Genomic DNA, 23,524 nt, shown 5'->3' with positions numbered 1-23,524 from the left:
TAAATAAATAAAATCTTAAAAAAAAAAAACAACTACATACTCTTCAAGCTGGTATTAAATTTATCTGCTTTATTAAACTTATATTAAAATATATGAGGAGCATAAGATACAGAGACAGGAATATTCATTACAATGCAGATATTTGTAGTTAAAATTTGTGACAACTTACATGTTCAAGAAGACAGAACCAGAATATAATTACGGAGTAATTAGCACTGCTCTGAGGATGGTATTTGAAGTGCCTCCAGAAAGTGAGTCATGCTCGAATAAATTTGAGAAACACCATGTTAAACAAAGTCAAATATTTTTCTTTAGTTGTAGGATTTTCAGAGACTTTAATAGCTACTGTGCATTATGACAATTCAAATAGGCAGCATTTCCCAAACTTATTTTACAGCAGAGCTTATTTTTCTCCCAGTGTACCTGTGGGAATCTTCCAGAATAATGTTCAGAGAACATCGGTTTTGGAAACATTGCCATATGGACTTCTTCAAATGGTGGTGTAGAAGGGTATTTCATCACCTGGAATGGTGTACACAATACACACGGAATGACAAAGCAGGTTACAGGAGACTGTGCATAGCATGATCCCATTAATGGAGGACCATGAGTGCATTGAAAAGAAACTGGCAAAATAAATAAATAAATAAATAAATAAATAAATAAATAAATAACAGCAAAGTGTTAAAAGTTGTTCTGTCTGGGTAATGGAAAATGGGTATTTCTTTTCTTTTTTTGCTTATACACATTTAATAGGATTTCACAATGAACATATATTACCGCACAAATAAGGAAAATAAAAGATACAAAAATGGTGTAGGGGAATATGCAATATGTTGTTCACGATGTGTTCAGTGTGAAAAGGAGATTACAAAGCAGTTTGTCTGTTACAATATCTTTTAAAAAATTACTTCCACATATGGATAGCTGTGTGGAGAAAAAGGAAGTGTACCAAGATATTAGCAGTTATTATTTGGGGGTCATATCTGGGATTACAGATAATTTTATGTAAATGGATTCCTTTCTTGTTGGTCTTTTGTTACGAAGAATGTGACTTAAGCTTCTGGATCCTCTAAGGGAGTGGGTCTCCAAGGTGGGATGCAGAAACCCCAGGGAGGGTATGAGATGATATATTGGTTGGGAAACATTATTAGAGTGTGTGTTTATTTTTCTCATCCTTTGTATGTCCATTTTTCTGTTTAGTAGTGTATGTAATATATATTAGCACTGTAGTACACATATGAAGTTTGTAGATGCGTTTATATACATTAGCAGTGCAGTGTCCAAAAGTTTCTTCCCACAGGGGATCATGATAAAAAATGTTTGTTAACTACACTTCTAGAACACTGAAGCACTGGCAAGTGACATCCTTGGACATGTTTCCAGTCTTCTGAAAGATACTGTCCTGATGCCATGAGAGGTTGGTGATCCCACTGCTTAAATCTTCTCTCTGGCTTTGCTGATCAAGTAGCCTGAGGATCAATTTCCCATTCTGTTCAGTTTCCCAGGTCTTAGTGTCTGCTTTGAGGATAAGGGAAAGGGCATTTTATTGATTTGATGGCCAGTGATGCTAAATATTAAATATATCTGGCTCTTCTTTTGCATGAATGATGATTGCTATCCTTGGCCCCATTGCGTGGACCCATGTGACCAGTTCTGGCCAGATAGGTGTGAATTGTAGAGTCACATGTCACCCTTAGTACAGGCATTTGATTACTATTGTGAGACCTGCCTTTCCACCACCATGACCCACGATGTTTGAAATTGTGGGGGCTCCATCAGGCTGGGGTCTAGGGAGAGGACAAGTATGACAGACAGTGTCCCCAGCCAAGGGAGTAAGAAATAAGCCCCAAGTGTCCATCAATGGATGAATGGATAAAGAAAATGTGATACACATATATACAGTAGAATATTATTCAGTCACAAAAGTCACAAAAAAGACAATATGGATGAACTCAGAAGACATTATGCTCAGTGGAATAAGCCAGACACAGAAAGACAAATGCCATATGATGTCATTTATATGTGGTATATTAAAAAGTAGAACTCAAGAGAACCAGAGAGTAGAATGGTGGATGCCAGGGCTGGGGTTGTTGGGGAGAGAAATGGGGAGATGTGGGTCAAAATGTACAAACTTTCAGTTATAAGGCAAATAAGTTCTGGGGATCTAATGCACAGCATGGTGACTATAGTTAATAATACTGCATTGTATCCTTGAAATCTGCTACAGAGTAGATCTTAAAGTGATAAAGGTGTTAACATGTTTATTTATATGAATCATCATATTGTATACTCTAAATATATATAATTTTTGTCAATTATCCCTCAATAAAGCTGGCAAAAAAGGGGAAATAAGCACTGATTTGTTTAAGCCTCTGAAATTTGAGGGATATTTATTACTCCCCCCTAACTTAATCCGTTTTGACTTTGAGATCAGAGCTTGCCAGTTAACCCCAGGTGTTGGGAGATGGGCTTGAACCAATCCAGTATTGAAATCCTATCCTTGGTTCTTCTGATAGAATAGAAGATAATTGCGTAGATTTTTATTTCTTTGTATGATTAAGGACTACGTATTTCTGAACTTCTAAGGGAATTACTAAGCTTTTGAAACTGTTTACATACAGAAACAAAAGTTAGTAAGTTACTAGATTTTTCTGAGGACTTTAATCATTTTTTTCTTAAGAAATCTCTTTTCACTCTCGACCTGTTTCCACAATGGGCTCTCTCTAGGCTCCTTTCCTAATGCCTGCCTGGTGGTTAAGGGATTACAGTAGAGTCATAGCTTATGCAGGAGTGAGACTTTAAAGGCAGTGAACAGAAAACAATACATAAAAATAGTTCATTCTCAAAAATATTTTTCAGGGTTTTTTTCTAGCTTAGAAATGTGTTGATCACAGCTCTAAAGCATTAAAACCATTGAACATTTCTTAAATTGCTTTTAAAGAATAGAAAACATGACTTTCTGCATACAAACCTGCACATGTACCTAAACATTGACATATATAGTAATCTAAAATATGCCATAAGGGGTATACAAGCACCCGCATCTACACACACTAGAATCACATTCAATGTGGCAAATGCTTGCACTATGAGATTGATGGGAAAAATGGTGGATTAATGTCATCTGTCTCATGCTCACTTTTACACATAAGCCTATGGAGTGTGTGGTGGGCAGAATTTCCTCCATTATTTAAACATTTAAATATTATCTTTCCCCCCCTGGCCACCCTTGCAATGTATTTGAATTTTCGGATGTTAAATGCAGGACTGTTATAGTCACGCTATGCTTCCTCATTATAGCATTTGATTCTGTTCTTTCTCTTCTATGCATTGATTGACTTTTCCCCTTTAAGGAAAGCAGAGCTAATATATCCACCCGACCATTTGTTTCTGAGGAGATTTCCTATTTTAGCCAAATGGATGCGCGTTCACTCCTGGAAAAGTAGATATGCCATACCTTACATGCGAGCCTCTGCTACCCCTTTTCTGACATCTGACTTCTCAAGAACTGGGCTCCAGGCAGGTGGGACCGGCTCCTGAGCTGGATATTCACTTTGCCTCTCCAGATTCTGTGTCCGCTCTTCTTCACCGGGCTCTGTGCCCTAGGGGCCGCATCATCCAGCCTCCCTCACCTGTGGTTTCTGGTTGTGTGAGGCCAATGGGAAGCGCCAGTGGGAGATGAGAAGGTGAATGAGTGAGACATCCATCCCTCCTCACTCGACCAGGCTTCACATGGGCAGTGGTCAGACTTCTCTTGTGGATGCCCTGTCCACAGCTCTCCAAATCTCCTTAAACACCTACTTCCCTTGTCCCTTCAAATATGGGGATGCTAATGTCTTCTTGCTAATTCTTGCTAATGGTCTTGAGGTGCTGAACCATCCCTGTACATTTATTTCTACCCACTACTTTCTAAGTGGTCCCATTTGTAAACTCCTCAGTGACCCCTTCTGTGCACATTATGTATTTCCTGCTGGGACCCCAACCCTTACAACCTTGTGAGAGTCCAGGTATCCCTGGGAAGTTGAAACTATGTCAATCTTCAGTGCAACTGGTGTGCTTGGGGGGAAAAATGCCTCCCTTTTTTAAAAAAATTATTATTTGACAATTAAGATGTAAAGGAATGCAAGGAATAATACAATGAATTCCCATGCATCTAAAGAAGTAAAAATATCAATATTGGTGAGATCGTTTCTGTTTTTTGTTTTGTTTTGTTTTAATAATCTCTGAAATACATCCCCACAGTGTTTTTGAGCTGAGAATCCAAGCCAGGACCTACCTTGCTCACAAGAGGACAGATTTCAGTGTGAGATGTGCCATCTGGGGCATTTTGAAATTTCTGTGTTGAACTTGTGAGTGAGAGTTTGTGTGTGGCTGACAGAAACATTTGAGGTCGGCTTCTGGGAATGATATGCTGACCCAACACCAGTTCTATTCAAGCAACTGCTCTTTCCCAAGTCACTGGGCGTGAGTTGGAAGCACCAGCTCTGGAATGGGACAGGCCCGCATCTCAGTCTGGACTCTTTCATTCGGGCTCTCTGTGACCTTGAAGGAGCATTTCAAAGAAGCTCCTGGGATACAAAGGCCCGTTCTCTACCGTAAGACACACCCCAGATGGCATGGTGTCTAGGATGTATAATGGTGTGCACAGGAACACTCGCTACACACGGAGCTTACTGTCGAGTAGGGGAAATGAGGTATGCAGGCTGATAAATACGATGCCAAGTTACATGCCACAAAGGTGGTGAAACCTTAAGGCGAGACCATTAAGGTCGTGTGGAGGGAATGGAGGAAAGGATCTCGGAACTGTATTGCTCAGCCTTTATCAAGCAGATGAGGACACAGACAGGACCACAGCTCAGATCCAACTCCCAGGTCGCCCCTTCAATTGTCCACTCTCCACTGCATTACCTCTCACATCCATTGCAGCTCAAAGTGGCAGTAGTTTTTAGGTAAGCAAGATATCAGCACCGTTTGACTATTTTCCCTTTCCAGAGTTTTAAAGTAGGGCCTATTGTACGGATAAGAAAACCCAGATAAGCAAAGAGCTCTGTGGTTAGCACTACCCTGTCAAGGCTGTTCCCACTTGCAGGCTAGACAAGAATATGAGTTCTAGAATATGCTGATGAAAGACTCCCCTGGACCTAGCTGTAGCCCAGCTCTTCTGAGTCCTTTTTCTGATGAGGTCCTGCCCTTGGGCTCTGTACTTGGCCCATTTTGTCCAGTTTTAGCAAGAATCCTGCTGGGTCAGTTTTGTGAGAATGCCCCACCTTTGGTATCTAATCAGATTCTTCACTTCCCCCACCCGGCCTCGGTATCTGACAACCCTTGACATCTGATCAAATTCCTTATTCCCCCACCCTTGATATTTTATCACTCTGGCCTGCCTTCCTTTTAATAATTTCCCATCCACTGACCCCCGCCCTGATCCTTGGCTGCCAATCTCTCCTTGCTCTTGTTGTATCGGAGGTTGAGCCCGATCTCTCCTCTATCACAAAACCCCCATCGCAGTGGTCCCCCTGAAAACAGTCCACCATACCATTTTTAACAAGTGTCATGAATAATTTTTTTGTTCAGTATTACTACCTGGATTCAAATTCCAGGTCCACTATTTACGGTCTGTGTATTAATCTCCTTATTTACAAAATGGAAATAATCAGACCTACCTCATAGGGTTGTGTGAGAATTAAATAAAGTGATATATCTATTTATATCTGTATCCATATCCATATGCATATCTATATCTATCTAGCACAGTGCCTGGGACACGGTGACACTCCATACTTTTTAGCTGTTACTATTTCTCCTGCTAGAATGTAAGCCCTGAAGTAGACTTCGAGTCTCCTTGTTCCAGTGCTATATGTCCGGTGCTTAAAGAAGTGTCAGGCGCACAGCAAGCTTCCTAGTGCTCCGTATAGAAGCAGAATCAGAGGAAGAAACAGATGAAGAAGAAGAAAAGAAGAAGAAGGGGAAGAGAAGGAGAAGGAGGGGGAGGAAGAAAGAAGAAGAAGGGCTTCCAATGGAAAAAAAAATATTTGCAAACCATGTATCTGATAAAAGAGGTTAATACCCAAAATATATTTTAAAAAAACTCACACAACTCAATAGCAAAACAAACACAAATAATCCAATTTTAAAATATAGACAAATAGACATTTGTCTGAAGAAGATATACGAATGGCCAACAGGCACTTGAAAAGATGCTCAACATCACTAATTATTAGAGAAATGTATATCTAAACCACAATGAGTTATCACTGCATGCCTGTTAGAATGGTCATCATCAAAAAGTGAAGAGATACCAAATGCTGGTGTGGATATAGAGGAAAGGGAACCCTTGTGCACTATTGGTGGGAATGTAAACTGGTACAGCTATGATGGGAAACAGTATGAAGTTTCCCCGCAAATTAGAAATAGACCTATCAGGGCACCTGGGTGGCTCAGTCGGTAAGTGTCTGCCTTCAGCTCAGGGCGTGATCCCAGAGTCCTGGGATCGAGCCCCGCATTGGGCTCCTCCACTGGGAGTCTGCTTCTTCTCCCACTCCCCCTGCTTGTGCTCCTTCTCTCGCTGGCTGTCTCTCTCTCTCTCTCTCTCCCTGTCAAATAAATAAATAAAATCTTAAAAGAAATAGACCTATCATATGAACTAGCCATTCCGCAAACGAAGGATTCTATAAACAAAGGATTTGAAAACGGGATCTTGAAGAGATATCTGCACCCGTGTGTTCATTGCAGCATCACTTACAATAGCCAAGACATGCAAGCAACCTAAGTGTTCATTGCAGCATCACTTACAATAGCCAAGACATGCAAACAACCTAACAGAGGAATGGATAAATAAGATGTGGTGTATAAACACAGTGGAACACTGTTCAGCCATGAAAAGGAGGAAATCCTGCATTTGTGACAATATAGATGGACCTTGAGAGCATTATGCTAATTGAAATAAGTCAGATAGAGAGAGACAAATACTATGTGAGTTCACTTACATGTGGAATCTAAAAACAAAACCAAAAATCAAAAACCATACTCATAGAAAGAGATCAGATTTGAGGTTACCAGAAGCAGGGGGGTAGGAGTGAGGGATTTGGAGGAATGGTGGTCAAAGGTCCAAACTTCCAGCTATAAGATAAGTAAGTCCTGGCCAGGTAACGAACAACATGATGACTGTAGCTAACACTGCTGTAGGTATACAAAAGTTGCCAAAAGTGTAAGTCCAATATATTATATCTCAGTAAAACTTGTGGGGGGGGGGAGAAGTGCTTCTAGAAAAATCTGATTAGAGAATGGGAGAAGCAGGGTGGAGAATGCAAGAAGCCAGCGGTGGTTGCTAGTGGCCAAGAGGGGCCCCCAGTGCTCCCCACTGACTGGTATCCTTTCTTGCTGTCTTTTCCCACATCGTACTAACTGATCTGTGTGGCAGATAGCACGCAGTAGAAGTGATGGCATGTCCCTTCTGAGATTCATTTGTTTCGTGGCTCTCTTGCTCACTTGCTAGCTCTCTCCTTCTCTTGGATCATTTGCCTGGGGAGAAGACAGCTGCCATGTCATGCAAGCAGCCCTAGAAAGAGGCCCATCTGGCAAGGACCTGAAGCCTCCTGCCAAAGGCCATGTGAGTGATCTTGGAAGCAGATTCTCCATCCTCATCAGATGGCTGAATCCCCAGCTGACAACCTGCCTGCGTCTAGGTAAGCTGCTCCCAGATTCCCCACCCTCAGATACTGTCTGAGATAATAAATGTTTGCTGTTTTAAGCCATTACATTTTGAAGGAATTTGCTATCATCAGTAGATAAATAATATACCCAGAAAGGGTGTAATTTTTTTAAAAAGATTTTTCTTAAAGTTTTATTTATTTATTTGAGAGAGAGAGAGCACACACGAGTGGGGTGGGGCAGAGGGAGAGAGAATCTCAAGCAGATTCCTGCTGAGCACAAAGCCCAACGCAGGGCTAGATCTCACGACTCTGAGATCACAACCTGAGCTGAAACCAAGAGTTGGAGGCTTACCTGACTGTGCCATTTAGGTGCCCCAGGGAAGGGTGTGATTTTAGGCAAAGTTCTATCCTCAACTTGATCTGTAGAGGAACTCTGGAATGTACATTACACTTCACAGCTGGTCCTTACTTGAGGCAAGGGAGCTGGGTTTTCCTACTCTCATTTCAATGAGTCGATAGGCTGCTTGACTTTTGATTCTCTGTACTTGTGGGCAAAAAGGCTCCATTCATGCAGAGCGGTCTTCTAGAGAGAGTCTGAGGTGTGGGCCCTTAGATGCAAAGCATACAGAAGCTGGGGGAGGTGGGGGGATAGGAACCCAGAAATACTGGAAGGGATTCAAGGGTATATGGGTCGAGCCCTGATTGTGTCCACTAACCAGGACATACCTGGCCTTGGTTTGCCCTGTAGGTGATAAAGAGCCATCATAGAATTTCAAGCAAGGATGGTTCTGGTTAATCCCTTCTGCCAAGAAATAATTATTTGTGGGAAATAATCAAGTATCAGATCTTAGTGCAGCAGCCCTTGCTTTGGTGTACCTTTTCTCTCTAAATTATAAATATACAACTGTATATTATAAATATAATCTGTGTGTAACTCTGACAACTTTTTTCCCCTAAGAATTGTCGACATCTTTTTAATAAGCAGTTTAGTAAAAAAAAAAAACCTTTACACAGTGATCTGCAGCTTCAGAAAATAAAGGTATTTCTAAGCCAAAAAATTTCTTCATTGTTGAAAATAATAATCATTTCAATAATTTATCAAAATATCACTTAAAAATAAAGGATGTAATTTATTTCCTGTTTTGGTCATGATCACACTGGCAGCCCAAGAAGGAAATGGACTTACGAAGCCGTTGTGCAATCATTTCAGCCAGAGATGCCAAGGGTGGGAAGGAAGTAATGGACCCAGGTAATATTGGGTGGCAGAGTCAGTAGGATAGTGATGGAGAATTGGGTTGAGGAAGAGGGAGAAATTATGGATGCTCCCCAGCCTCTTGACTTGGGTGAGAGATGGAGGCAGAGATGGAGAGAGACAGAGAACAAATTTAAATTCTGAAGAACTTTGAGCATTCAGCCTTAAGCTCTTTAGTCTGGTTTCCCTCTTCCCTCTGTCCCTTCTTTATATTCATCTTTATTAAACATCTACTCCAAGAATCTTGCTAATGCTGTGAGAGCTATAATGGCGATCTGGGCAGTTTTCCTGTCTCCAATTTGAATCGAGATCAGAGATGTAAACAAATAATCACGACACTACATTATAAAAAGACAGTGGTTTTGGAAGATAGAGGTTTTCTTCTTTCCATTATTTCTCTAGTACAAACTACCTTTCTTTTCATCCTCTCTGTGTGCCCCTCCCTTAACTGTTCTCTTCCTTCTTGAGATTCTTCTTGTCTCATCTTCATTTTCTTTCCCTCCATTAATTCCCTGGGTCATTTAACATCTAGGCTAAGAGTTTCTCTGTGCCCTGCGTCTGTTTCTGTATTCCCTGCCCTGCCAGTGAGACTGCACTACTTGACTCTGCGGTACCTGCAGAAAGCTTTCCCACTGAATCAAACCGTGCGTGTGTCTGCATTGATATCTTCCGTGTTGGTTGGGTTCCCCTGAGAGGCTGATGCCTGAAATGGAGAATTTGATATTCAGTAAGACTGCGTGTGGGGCTCACAATGGCCCGTGTCTCAGGTGTGCAAATGACAAGGTGTTTAGTTTCCAGAGAACTGTCACTCCTTAGCAGACATGCGTAGTTCATAGTGATCATCATTAACAATTGGATTTTCCAGTTCCCAGTCCCCCTGGATTTTCAGGGCTCTGCTTGTGCTCACAGCAGCAAGCCAGATGCTCATCCTTGCGGTTCTCCTGGGGAAGCAGGCTCGTGGCAGGCAATGATTTGACAAAGATTCTGCTGGAACTAATGGGTTCTCCAGTATTGTCTCGTTACTTAGAGTGGCCTCAAATATCCCTCCTCATCCTACTTTCTCTTTGCTATTATTATCCTGTTCCTACTAGGACGGTCCCTCTTTGTCCCAGCAGCTTTACAGAAGGCGGCGAGGGAATGGGTTGGCAAAATGGAACCCGACAGGGGCACGGAGCTGAAGATGCTTCAATTCTTAGCCTTTAATCACCCCTGATCCTGAAATGATGATGGAAAGTAGCATGGTCTAAACGCAACAAGAGGAACTCTGGCTGTGACCTGGCTGCTAATTGGGTCTGGATCTTAGCTTCTGCCCTTTCTCCTCTCCTCTGAGGTCACAAAGTCTTGGTCTTTCTCTTGTGGGTTTGCTGAAGTAAAACTAACAAATTTATCTTCCTGCCACAGGTAGTAAACAATAGGAGACACTACTTGGGAGTAAGAGTATTCTTGTTATAAAAAGAATCTGTACGTGTCTTTTCGGATAGACCCCAGTTTGGGATAGACTTTGCAAGCTGGCAATTTCTTTCTTCCATTGTCTTCTGTTGCTGTGCTACTGGGTCCGAGGTCAGGGTGGGGACAAGCATGGCAGACTAGGATAAGACTGTCCAGCTGGAGGGCCAAATACTCTTCTCTAGCTCATGATGTAGAGACACTAACAATTTCTTTGTTCCTGTCATTTTAAAATGTGAACACAAAGGTAGTGTCTGGGCCACTTAATTCATTGATCAATCTCAGTATGTGATGCAAGTGAGATGAGGGGGTGAGGTCAGCTTTTGGTTGGTCTTTAGGCAGCAAGGAAAACTTATACTATTTTCAACATCAAGTGACGTTGCAGTGGGCAAGAAAAACTTGCTTTTATGTTTGCTGCGTTACAGAGATGTCTAGCGTACCTCCCCCATCTCCATTCTAACCATCATTGAGGTCTAATTTCCATGACTATACTTTCCCATAACTTTTCTTGACCCCTTTTCAAGTATTCATGTTCTTTTTCATATGCTTTATTTTTTCCAAAGTTTCCCCCCGTCCCCATGTCTGGAAGCTGATGCTATCTGTCAGATAAAAGTTTGGCTTGAGTTGGCATCAAATTTTAGGATTTCATTCTCTAAATCATGTCCAGGTGTGGGTGAGGCTCTTTGGCATGGCTCCTTGAGTACGTTTCCTTTGAAACTAAAGATTTAGGCTAGTCATCTGCTTCTCCACACACCTAATACACAATGGTGATTTAAGGATAGAATAACTAGAATAGCCACTCCAGTTCAAAAAGATGTGTGTGGGAAAGAGATACATACCAGCCACTGGTCCGTAGCTATTCTGACATCTAGCCAGGCAATGTCTGTTCCTTGATTAGCGTTCAGTCTTATACCTTGAGAGTTAGTCTCATGGCTCTTGTCTTTACCCTTTGGGCTTCTGGTTCTACACTTTGAGCCATTCTTCTCCCCCCCCCCCGAGCTTTATTTAGATATAATTGACATATAATATCACGTAAGTTTAAGGTGAACAATGTAATGATTTAATGTATTTGTATGTTGCAAAATGATTACTGTAATGAAGTTAGTTAACACATTCATCACCTTACATAGTTATAAATTGTGTGTGTGTGTGTGTGTGTGGTGAGAACATTTAAGATTTACTCTCAGTAACTTTCAAATTTCAAGGTACAATACAGTATTGTTACCTATCGTCACCATGCTATACAGAACTTACTCATCTTAAAACTGGAAGTTTATACCTTTGACTGTCTTCACCCATTTCCCTGTGTCCTGTCTCTGCAACCACCAGTCTGCTCTCTGATTTTATGAATTTTTTTTTTAGATTCCACATATAAGAGACCGTACAGTATTTGTCTTTCTCTATCTGACTTACTTCACTTGGCCTAACGCCCTCAGGGTTCATCCATGTTGTAAATGGTAGAATTTCCTTCTTTGTTATGACTAAATAATAATTCCTCTGTGTGTGTGTGTGTGTGTGTGTGTGTGTGTGTGTGTACATTGAGTTTTCTTTACTCATTCATCTATTGATGGACACTTGGATTGTTTTCCTATCTTGGCTGTTTGCAGATAATGCTGCAGTGAACATAGGTTGCAAATATCTCTTCAAGATGGGGATTTCATTTCCTTCAGGTAGATCCTCAGAAGTGGAATTGCAGGATCAAATGGTAGTTCTATATTTAATTTTTTGAGGAACCTCCCCATTGTTTTCCACAGTGGCTGCACCAATTTATGTTCCCACCAACAGTGCATAAAGGTTCACTTTTTTCTGCTTCCCCAAGTGGCTTCAGTTTCCTCACAGTGTGGTGGCCTCAAGTCAGTCCAGCTTCTTAAACGGTGGCTCAAGACCCCAATATAAGTATTCCAGCAAACAAGATGAAAACTACACCATCTTATAAAGAACTTATCAAACTCAACACCCAAAGAACGAATAATCCAATCAAGAAATGGGCAGAAGACATGAACAGACATCTCTAAAGAAGACATCCAAATGGCTAACAGACACATAAAAAGTGCTCCACATCACTCACCATCAGGGAAGTACAGATAAAAACCACAATGAGATACCACCTCACACCAATCAGAATGGCTAAAATTAACAAGTCAGGAAAACAACAGATGCTGGCGAGGATGCGGAGAAAGGGGAACCCTCCTACACTGTTGGTGGAAATGCAAGCTGGTATAGCCACTCTGGAAAACAGTATGGAGGTTCCTCAAAAAGTTGAAAATAGAGCGATGACCCAGTAATGCAAGGATACAAATGTAGTGATCCAAAGGGGCACCTGCACCCCAATGTTTATAGCAGCAATGTCCACAATAGTTAAACTATGGAAAGAGCCCAGATGTCCATTGGATAAAGAAATTGTGGTATACACATACACACACACACACACACACACACACAAACACACTGGAACATTACTCAGCCATCAAAAAATGAAATCTTGCCATTTGCAAAGATGTGGGTGGAACTAGAGGGTATTATGCTAAGCGAAATAAGTCAATCAGAGTAATACAATTATCATTTGATTTCAACGAGATGTGGAATTTGAGAAACAAAGGCAGAGGATCATAGGGGAAGAGAGGAAAAAATAAAACAAGACAAAACCAGAGTGGGAGTCAAACCATAAGAGACTCTTAATCATAGGAAACAAACTGAGGGTTGGTGGAGGGGGCAGGGGTGGAGGGATGGGGTAACTGGGTGGTGGACATTAAGGAGGGCATATGATGTAATGAGCACTGGATATTATATAAGACTGATAAATCACAGACCTGTACCTCTGAAACCAATAATACATTATATGTTAATTAATTGATTTTAAATTCTAAAAAAATTTTTAAAAATTTTAAAAAGAAAAAAAACAAAACTACACCATCTTTTTCTCAGTTGTTGCTTCAGAAGTTATAGCACATCACTTCTATCACATTCTATTGGATACACGTGAGTTACAATCCTGCTCAGATTCAACAGGAGAGGACAGACTGTTCCTCTTGATGGAAAGATTGTCAAAAAATATAAACATATATAAAATATAAAGATACAATTGGTGGCTATATATTAAAACTGATATAACGTCTGAGCCTTAAACACGTTAATTCACAATACTTCTACCCCAATTGTAAGATAGAGTATTCCCCTAAAAATTGAGAGACAGTGAACTATGCTGAAGATAATTTTCAGCTCAGGGACCTGGACACATCTTTTTTTAGATATCCAAAGGACTAGACCAGAATTGGCAAACTTTTTCTGCAAAGGGCCAGATTGTGAATATTTTAGGCTTTGCAGATCATATGGTCCCTGTTGCAGCTCCTTGACTCTGCTGCTATAGTACAGAAGCAGCTGTAGACAACACATAAACAAGTGAGCATGGATGTGTTTCAATAAAACTTTATTTATAAAAACAGGCCGTGAGCCAGATTTGGTCCCCTGGTCATCATTTGTTGACCCCTGGACTAGACCATGGTTCTTTACTGAGCTCCACACTAGCCAGGGAGGGGGCAATGCTCAGTGGCAGATACCAAAAAAAGTGATGCTGTTATTTTCAGGTCTGGCCTTAGGTAGCTTGAGACCCTTTCTCTACTGACCTCTGATGGTGGCTAATTGAGGGTTTGAAAGTACTCCTCTAAATTTCCCTCATCATCAAAGTACCAGCTGGGAGAGTTTAACTAAAAATGCATTTACATAAAAATATAATTTCTTTTGATTGGCCATGTAGATCCTTTATTAAAGCACAATGATTGTTCAGTCTTGGCTGGTGGATGGCAAAAATCATGGCTATCTGCAGGTCCCTGAGGAATCTTTTAAGGTCATGCTTAGTAGAGAGGATAGAACAGACTCATGTCCAGAACTCCAGTTGTAAGAAAAAGTCTTTGTCAGTTTAAGGCATTTCCTACCTCAAGAGATAGTCCGGTAAACCTGAAAATGATCAGAACAACAGTTTTCAGCGTGGACCAAATTAGAAACACAGCATTAAGATTTAGGGCACAATAAAAGCTGATTGAAAGGTTAGACTCTCCCATTATCAGAAGAATATCACAGGAATCAATGATCTCTGACTCAGGACCTAATTCATCATATATCCCTTTCTGGCCAGCCAGGTCTTGACCTTTCTGGTTAGGAATCCGTGTTAGTACAAAGGAGAGAGAGTGACATTTGACTTAATGTCATGCCCCCTTGTCTGCTCTGTCTGAACTTCCAAGTTAAATCAGCTTAGTTATTTATATGGTCTCTGGGGCTGTGTTTCAAGGGGGAAAAGTGTTCCCTCTTAGTTATGGTTCTAACTCAAATGTAATCTGTAAGGCAAAACAGCTAACATGTCACCCAATAGTTGCACACTATTATTTTGGCACACATTTACATTCTTTGTCATAATTTCAGTCTAGGAACATATGGAATGGGATCGCTGCCATGGAAGGAGCTGGTCTTTCTCCTACAGTCTTGTTTGCTTTTCTCCTCTAGTCCTTTTGTTCCTGTAACCATGGGGGTTTGACATTCCAGGATTTGACCATGACGAAGACCAACTATTGATATGACCAACACACACACAGACGTCTAACACACAGACGCGGACCAACTATTGATATGGCCAACACAATTCTAAGACTCAAAAATATATTGAACTTCTGAAAATAGGCAACAATTTAAAGAGCATGGAAGAAAGAAAAGATTTAGAGTTATATGGTGGTGAGGTGTGCAGATGATCTGTTTTAAAAGTTGTTGTGCCAATTACTAATATGTGTGTGTGGCAATCCATCAACTTGTTTAATCTCTCTGCGACTCAATTTCTTCACCTGTAAAATGGAGGTGATTTTACATACTACATTGGGTTCTCATGAAGATTGCATTTAATGACATTTATAAAGTTCTTGATGCAGTACTGGGCACAATATAATCCCTCAATTAATGGAAGCTGTGATCTCTTTGGGGTTATGTATTTGATGCCCCAGAGATGTGGAGCTTTGCCAAATGCTTGCACTGGCCTGAGGAATGTGGTTGGAAATGACAGCACATGAATTCTGAGCCTAAGCTTTAAGAGCATCCTGTGTTTTTGCTTGCTCCTCGGGAGCCATTATTCTTCCTCCCAGGTACCCTGGGCCCCAGAATGGGAGCAGAGTAACTCCAGATGACTTGAGCCAGATCTGAAATCTGGAGCCAAGCCCAGGAGATGGCAGCTGTAGACAGCCACATCCTAGCTGACAGGCAGGCAGGTGCATAAGAAACAATTGCCTATTGTGGTATGCCACTGATATTTTGTAGCTGTTTGTTATGTGGCAACAGCTAACTGATACAGCCAGGAAAAGAGGAATGAAACACACAATGAGCTTTCAGCCCAGCCATGTGGAGACAGAGGAGTGAGAGTCAGTAAAGCAAGTTGTCATACTCACTCTGGCAGAAAATCATCCTATGATCTTTGAGCAATGCACTTTGTCTATCTGGCTCTGGTTTCTCCTACTGCGAGGAGATTATGCTCATTGTAAATGGCCCAACATGATACCAATTCTATGTATAAACTTTTCTTGTCTATAGACTTACTGTCCTATGCATATGAACTAATCTGTAATGTTTGTTCAGAAACAAGGAGGTGGAAGGGACCCTGCTGAAGTCAATGAAATGACCAGTGACTTAGATGAGTTGAATAGGACCTTGTTCCTAAATTCCTGTCACAGGAAAAGGAGGATGCTGAGAGATTTGGAAGAATTAGATTTGAGGCCAATGAGAAGAGCTACTTTTATAAGAAACTTTTGGAGCTCCTTCTCACAAAGTTATCCCAAAGTGATAACACAAGCCAAATATATAAACTCAGAGTTTCGAGAAGGTTTAAAGCCCAGGGGTCATGGATGAATTTCATTGGCTAGCACAGTGGTTTTTAAAAATAAATTACTTGACAACATGTAAAAATGGGAGAGATTACATAAAAATTCATTTCCATAAGAATACAATTTCTTTTACAACATTCCAGTATCTGACAACACAGATCTTCTATTTTTTTTTTTTTAAGATTTTATTTATTTATTTGACAGAGAGAGACAGCCAGCGAGAGAGGGAACACAAGCAGGGGGAGTGGGAGAGGAAGAAGCATGGCTCCCAGCAGGGAGCCCCATGCAGGGCTAGATCCCAGGACTCTGGGATTGCGCCCTGAGCCGAAGGCAGATGCTTAATGACTGAGCCACCCACGTGCCCCCCAACACAGATCTTCTTTTAAAGCAAAGAACAACCATTTGGAGCAAAATAAGGACTTTTTCCTTTTTTTTTTTAAATAAGATTTTATTTATTTATTTAAGAGAGATAGAGCATGAGCAGGGGGCAGGGGTAGAGGCAGAGGGAGATGCAGACTCCCTGCTGAGCAGAGAGCCTGATGTGGGACTTGATTCCCGGAGCCTGGGAGCATAACCTGAGCTGAAGGCAGACACTTAACCGACTGAGCCACCAGGCCTCCCAGGAGTCTCTCTTTTTGATAGGTCTTAATATTTCTAATTTACTCTAGTCCTCATCTGACCTGCTCTACCTTCCTTGCCCCAAAAACCCTTTAAGGTTTTAATCCTTGGGTTTGGCAAACCCTCATGATTGATCCTAAATTGATATACAGAGGGCTTGAGTACATGAAAATTGTCATTAATAGTTTTAAATTGTTGTCATAAAAAGTAACTGGATCCTTTCCCAAGAAGCTCTCTGGTGTGACCATCCTGGAGCAACTCAGAGATATACTTTTCTATACAATTTATAGAGAACCCCTGAGGCTGTTCTTGCAATGGTTGGACTTGGAATGGGCAATTTCATGTCAAAACTGAACCCATCCTCTCGTCTCCTACCTCGTTCCTTCTCCTTTATTCCACATTTTGGTCAATGGTGTCACCCGTTCACTCAGGCTATATACCTAAAGATCCCATTTTCTTCCTTCTTTCCTTCATTATAGCTAATTTCACACCCAAGTTATAACTTCTCTGAAATCTCCTTTGTGTCAAGCCCTCTTTATTCTTTTCACATGGCCACTGATTTAGCACAGATTTACAGTTCGACTTTTATAAAAACAAAAACAAAACGAACCCTGAAAGCTGATTGGTATGTCTGATTTTTCATGTATCCATCTCCCCACTCAAACTCCACCCTATAATAAAAAGAGATTTCTAAACATGCATCAATCTGTTCATGTCACCCTCCTTTTAAAAACTTTTCAATAATTAACTTATCATTGCTCATGAACTCCTCAATGCAAGAGTTTTCAAAATTGAGTTCTATCTTACTTCTTAAATCTTACCTCTTGCTACTCTTTGCTGGAAACTCTATGTCATAGCCATTCTGATACAATTGCAAAATCAACTTTTCAAATGTATGACTACTTGTGTTTTTGTTTGTTTGGTTTTTGTTTTTTCTGGTCTCCCTGCATAGAAAGTTCCACCTTTCATGGCTGTCTAGAAAACTCTTACTCATATATAAAGTATCGGCTCAATTGTCTCCTTTCCTTTGGAGCGTTTCTGGTTCTCCTCAACCATAAATCAGATTTAATTGTATCATTCCCTCGCCACCGCCCCAATGGCTATTTTTAATTTTCTCTATTGAAGACTTATCTGATGGGCATAATTAGTTGTTTATATATGTTTCCCTGCCACATTATTGACTTCTGGAGGACAAGGTTAGGTCTCATTAATCACTGTGGTTCCACCATCCATCACAGTGCTAAACACATTGTAGGTATCAGTAAATGGTTGCTTGAAGAAGGAATGAATGAATTACAAATGGACCTCTCGGTGTCTCTTCAGTGAGGTAAGACCAGGACAACAATATGGGGTTCTTAGTAGAGGCTCAGAGAACACTAATGTTCATTTCATCCTGTCCCCTTAAACAGAACAGATGACCCCCATCTGCACATCTAACCCTCTGTTGCTTTCTCCTTTCTCAGACCTTTAACTGTTAAGCTGTTCCCAAGGACTTTTCAAAGTATTAACGACCAGATTTCATCCACAGAGATTTTAATGTAACTGATCTGGGGGAAGCCTGGGCATTGGTATGATTCTAATGTACAGCCAAGGTTGAGACCTTGTGTTCTAGGCCTGAAGTTGGTATTTCTTTCTGGTTCCATGTAATAAAGTGCCGACAAGAGGTCATCCTCACATTTTCTTTTCTTTCTTTCTTTCTTTTTTTTTTTTTTAAAGATTTTTTATTTATTTATTCGACAGAGATAGAGACAGCCAGTGAGAGAGGGAACACAAGCAGGGGGAGTGAGAGAGGAAGAAGCAGGCTCATAGCGGAGGAGCCTGATGTGGGGCTCGATCCCGTAATGCTGGGATCACGCCCTGAGCCGAAGGCAGACGCTTAACCGCTGTGCCACCCAGGCGCCCCAGCATCCTCACATTTTCAATGGCTCTGGGTTCCAGGTTGGTCAGGTCAGTACTAAACAGCTCCCCTGGTGCAAAGGGAATCAGATGTGGGAGTTAAAACTAAAAAACTCACATGGGTTCTTTATGATCCTTTAGTTATCTGTGTTATTTCTCTTGATTTATAGAATAAACCTGACCCCTGCAAGAATTTAAGTATCTCTTCATAGACTATAGTTGTTGTTGTTTTTCTCTCTCTCTCATATATTTTGGTTCTGGGACCTGGAAGCTATGGCTTTACTGTCCTTTCTGGCTTTTCTCTCAACATTTGCCTTGTTCTGCTGAAAACAGGCATCTTTCACTTAGCATCAAAATGTCATGCTAAGAGAGTTTTTAGTATCCAGCTTGTAAGCTAGGGCGAATCTTGAAATTGGCTCTCTACTGGAATATAAGCAGCATGATTCAGGGGTCTTTCCAGCCCCAATCCAGCTGGAACCTTCTTTTAGGACAAACAGTGTGAGTATATGCCATATGTCAGGGAGTGAGGGCAGTCATATGGATGTGGAGGAAGAAAGATGGGGAGTGAGGGGGAGGGAGAAGAACTTCCCAAGCCTAGCTGGTGAGTCTGACTTAAGGAACAGGTCATTTCCCCTGGCCTTAAGCCTTTCCATAGTGAGGAAAAATGTATTTCTCCTCATCCTTGAATTGGATCGATAAAGCCCTTTTCAATGGTAGATAAAACAGTGCCTCACACAGTCAAAACTGGAGTGTGTGGAGGGAGGAACTGCTTCTAAGGATGGGCAGAGCAGATGCATCTGCATGTCCCCTGACTCCCCCAATACTTCTCGAAGAGATGGAAGGGCTATGAAAAAGAATAAACCCCCACGGCATGGGAAAGAAGAAAGGGAGACATGCGTAGACAAGGAAATCAGACATTCCTGATATATAGGAAGCAGATATTATCAGATTTTCAGAGAAACAGAACTGGAGGAAACAGCTCACAACATATGGGGGAGTAGACTGTGGCCAAGTAGATGTAATTTAAGAAAAACTCCAATCCTACAGTCAATAAAATGGAAAAGACCTTGGAAGTACACACTGAGCTCTCTTCAGCTCTTCCATGTGTGATACCATATCTCTTCAATTTAAAAAAAAATATTTTTTTTTATAGATTTTATTTATTTATTTGAGAGAGAGAGAGAGAGAGTGAAAGCACAGGGAGGACAGAGGGAGAGGGAGAGGGGGAATCTCCTGCAGACTCCGTGCTGGGCATGGAGCCCAATGCAAGCTCAATCTCAAGGATCCTGAGATCATGACCTGAGGCCAAAACCAAGAGTTGAATGCTTAACCAACTGAGCCACCTAGGGGCCCCTCTCTCTTTCATTTTTATTGGTGATATTTGATCAGGGTCCAGAATACCCAAATTCTTCATCAGTTGTTCATGATTGTCACGGGTGGAAACAGGCAAATGAAACAGAAAAATCATATTGTTCATCACCGTGAAGACAGAGGTTCTCTGTTTCTAAGGTAGGCAATTAGCTGTAGATTTTTAAAAATATAAATGTCTGGGCTCTCCTCCAAACCTCTTGAATCAGGATCTTTGTGATCCCAAATGTCCACATCTCTTAAAGTTCCTAAAGGAGATTCTGATGTGCTCAGGGTCAAGGACTAAAGCATTTTCTCCAGACCCAAGTTAAGATTTGGGGTGAGTTGGGCTGTAGTGAATAGATTTAACATGTGCTTCGAAAGGACCACAGGTAGAATGGAGAAATGGAAAAAGTTTAATAGATAGCATGAGAAAACTTCCCAGAGCTGAATAAAGATATTCTCTTTAGGTCGAAAGGCCCTCTGGGTACTGAGAAGAATGGATGAATAAAAAAACCATACATGGAATCTCTGTAGAGAGCGTTCAGGATATGGTATAAAAAGAACATTTTGGGGGCGCCTGGGTGGCGCAGTCGTTGGGGCGTGATCCCGGGGTCCTGGGATCAACCCCACATCGGGCTCCTCTGCTGGAAGCCTGCTTCTCCCTCTCCCACTCCCCCTGCTTGTGTTCCCTCTCTCGTTGGCTGTCTCTCTGTGTCAAATAAATAAATAAAATCTTAAAAAAAAAAAAAAAGAACATGTTGAACACTTCACGAGCCATCAAATCTTGGGTGTGGCTGAAGTTGATTAATTCAGGGAAAGAGATAGTTCAGAAGCCTCAGGCTTTTTTACGTCTGACACTGCGTGGCTCAGTTTCTTTTATTCTCCAAAGTGGGAAAAACAATAGTTTGTAGAGTTAAATGAGTTAATACATAGGAAATTCCTATAATAGTGACTGGCACATAGTAAGTGCTCAATAAATGTTTATTATTATTATTATTCTACAACAAATATGCCTATTAAGACTATTTGGTACTTTTCCTGTGCAAAATATATAGGATACTTAAGTGATTCCAGGGAGAGGGGTCCTGGCGGTAACATTATAAATTTTATTATTATTTTTTGTGGCAATGCATTAGATACAATGGGAGGCTGCATTGTATGCTCTCCGTGGTCTTGCCAGCATGGCCACTTTGAGGATTTTAAAGATGTATCAGGTGACCTTACATAGACGGAATAACAGACCCAAAGTGTAATAACCTATCGCCAGTTCTTAGCTCCGATCAGAAGACGTGAACGAGGATGCTGAAAGCAAAAATGTGACTTCTTGAGGTGCCCAGTGAACACCCAGGGAGCATCTGAGACCCCAGAGGAATCTGGCTCCATGCCACAGAATGAGCCAGAGATCCTAGTCTGTGGCGTAGAGGCTGTAGCCAAAGTGTGGTAGCACTGTGGGAGTTTGGGAACAATCCCGAGAACTTGGCAGCCAGAGCACACTCAGTGACCTTCGTGAAACTGATAGCTTACTCCGGCTGCTCATTCCCCCCCTTCCCAGGCTTCTGTCTCACTTTGGCTTACAAAGCTGAAAAGGACAGCTTGAAAATTTATTGTCTGCCCACAAGACCCTCAGTCTTGCATTCTTCTAGTCCCTAACACAAGCGGGGAGAACTATGCAAATACTAAGACAGTCCAGAGTAACAAAGAAGTCACTGGACAGGTAAGGACTGAAAAATCTTTAAGACGTCCTTTTTTTCTCACAGTCTTTTCAGAAGGATCAGGTTTGGTAAAACTGGGACACCCATGAAGAGTACCACAATATGCCACCTCAAAATATGCCTCTTGGGCATATGGAATATTTTGAGCTAAAGGCCATTGAGACCAGCAGATGCAGGGAAAGCTCAAAACACAGGACACAAGTTTCCCTTTGGTACAGGAAATTTACATTTAAAAAGAAAATCTCCATTTGTAGGGATTCTTGACAGCTCTTACTAACAGAGAAATCACCTACTTAATCTGCTTGACAAACTTTACTACAAACAAAAACCCTCGCTTACGGTAATTTTCCTGGTCTTCCCAGATCTTGTCTCCTTCTCTCAGAAACCCCAAACTCCTTTTCCTTTCTTTAGCCTCAGAAGGTATGTAAAGCCCAAGTTCTAACCATCCCCTTTGGGTCACTCACGGCTGGGTGATTCCATGCGCACGCACAGTGCCCATTGTTAGTAAGCTTCTGTTGTTTTTCTCTTGCTGACATGCCTTTTGCCAGTCTAATTTACATGGCACCAGCTGGAGAATGGAAGAAGGGTAGAGGAAAATGATTCCCCCCCTCCTCTACACCAGGCAAGGATCAGAGTCGCATTTGTGTTTCTAGCATCCCAGGGCTAAAATGGAAAGTTCTCCCTAGAGGTTCTAGAATGCACCAAAGCCAGAGGAGATGGAAAAAGTTAAAGCCATTCAGTAGTGCGAATGCCCAAAATATAAGGTGAGGCATGAGCTAGAAGGATGCTTTATTTAGCAAATTCAGAGACAAGGAGATGAAATTGAGTACAGATGAGAATCACGCCAGGTTCGAAGCATCTGTAGAGCGAGTATATGGTATGCAGTTGGGTTCCCCGCCCCTGGTGTAGTGCCTGGAAAACACCTGCTTATTTCTAGTGACTAACTTAATAATCAAACGATTTTAAAAGGGCGAGGTTAGGAGTTAAGAGAAATATTATCTCCTGTTCATGACTTTTTCATGAGCTGGCTGGAGCTTATTCAGTGGTTGTGTTGACTCTGCTTCAAGGGCTCAGAGTGGAGGACACACATTCCATTTTTTATCTCCTACTGGTTTCCAGGTACCATGGAAGGCATGAGTGATGCAGAAATAAAAAAGACATGGTGTTTCCCCCTGAGAAACTCAAAGCTTTGCAAAATAAATGTCATTCTCACTCCCCCTTTAATGATAAGTAGGAGTTTTCCAGGTATAGAGAAAAACAAAGTATTCCAAGAAATGGAATTGTGTATGCTAGGACCCAGCTGGAACCTCACTAGGGTGGTCACCCGTCATTAGAGCATAAGGTATGTTAGAAAGGGTAGTGATAAATACTGTTCGTAAAGTAGCTAGAATCGGGCCAATTAGCAATTATCCTTTACCTTTAAAGTATTACTTCATCATGTTCTGGGTGATCAATAGCAATTAAAGGATTTTATGAGATTTTAGGTTTTGGTGAGAATGACTCTGGGTAGACATATGGAGAAGGGAACGGAGGCAGAATGACCAATTGTGGGAACATTTTATTTTCCACTTGAGAAATGATGAGACTCAGTCCTAATATCTGGAAATGGCAGAGGGTAGAAAATAAGAAGACTAATTTGAGAACAGTTTAGGAGTTGGAATCAAGAAGATTTGGTGGGAGAAATTGAAAATTATCATGATGTTTCTAACTTTAGAAATTAGGGAGATGGCAATACTATTC

Source organism: Ailuropoda melanoleuca, chromosome 10 (genome assembly GCF_002007445.2).
Source record: "Ailuropoda melanoleuca isolate Jingjing chromosome 10, ASM200744v2, whole genome shotgun sequence".
Classification (NCBI taxonomy): Eukaryota; Metazoa; Chordata; class Mammalia; order Carnivora; family Ursidae; genus Ailuropoda; species Ailuropoda melanoleuca.
Note: the sequence above shows the minus strand (reverse complement) of the source record.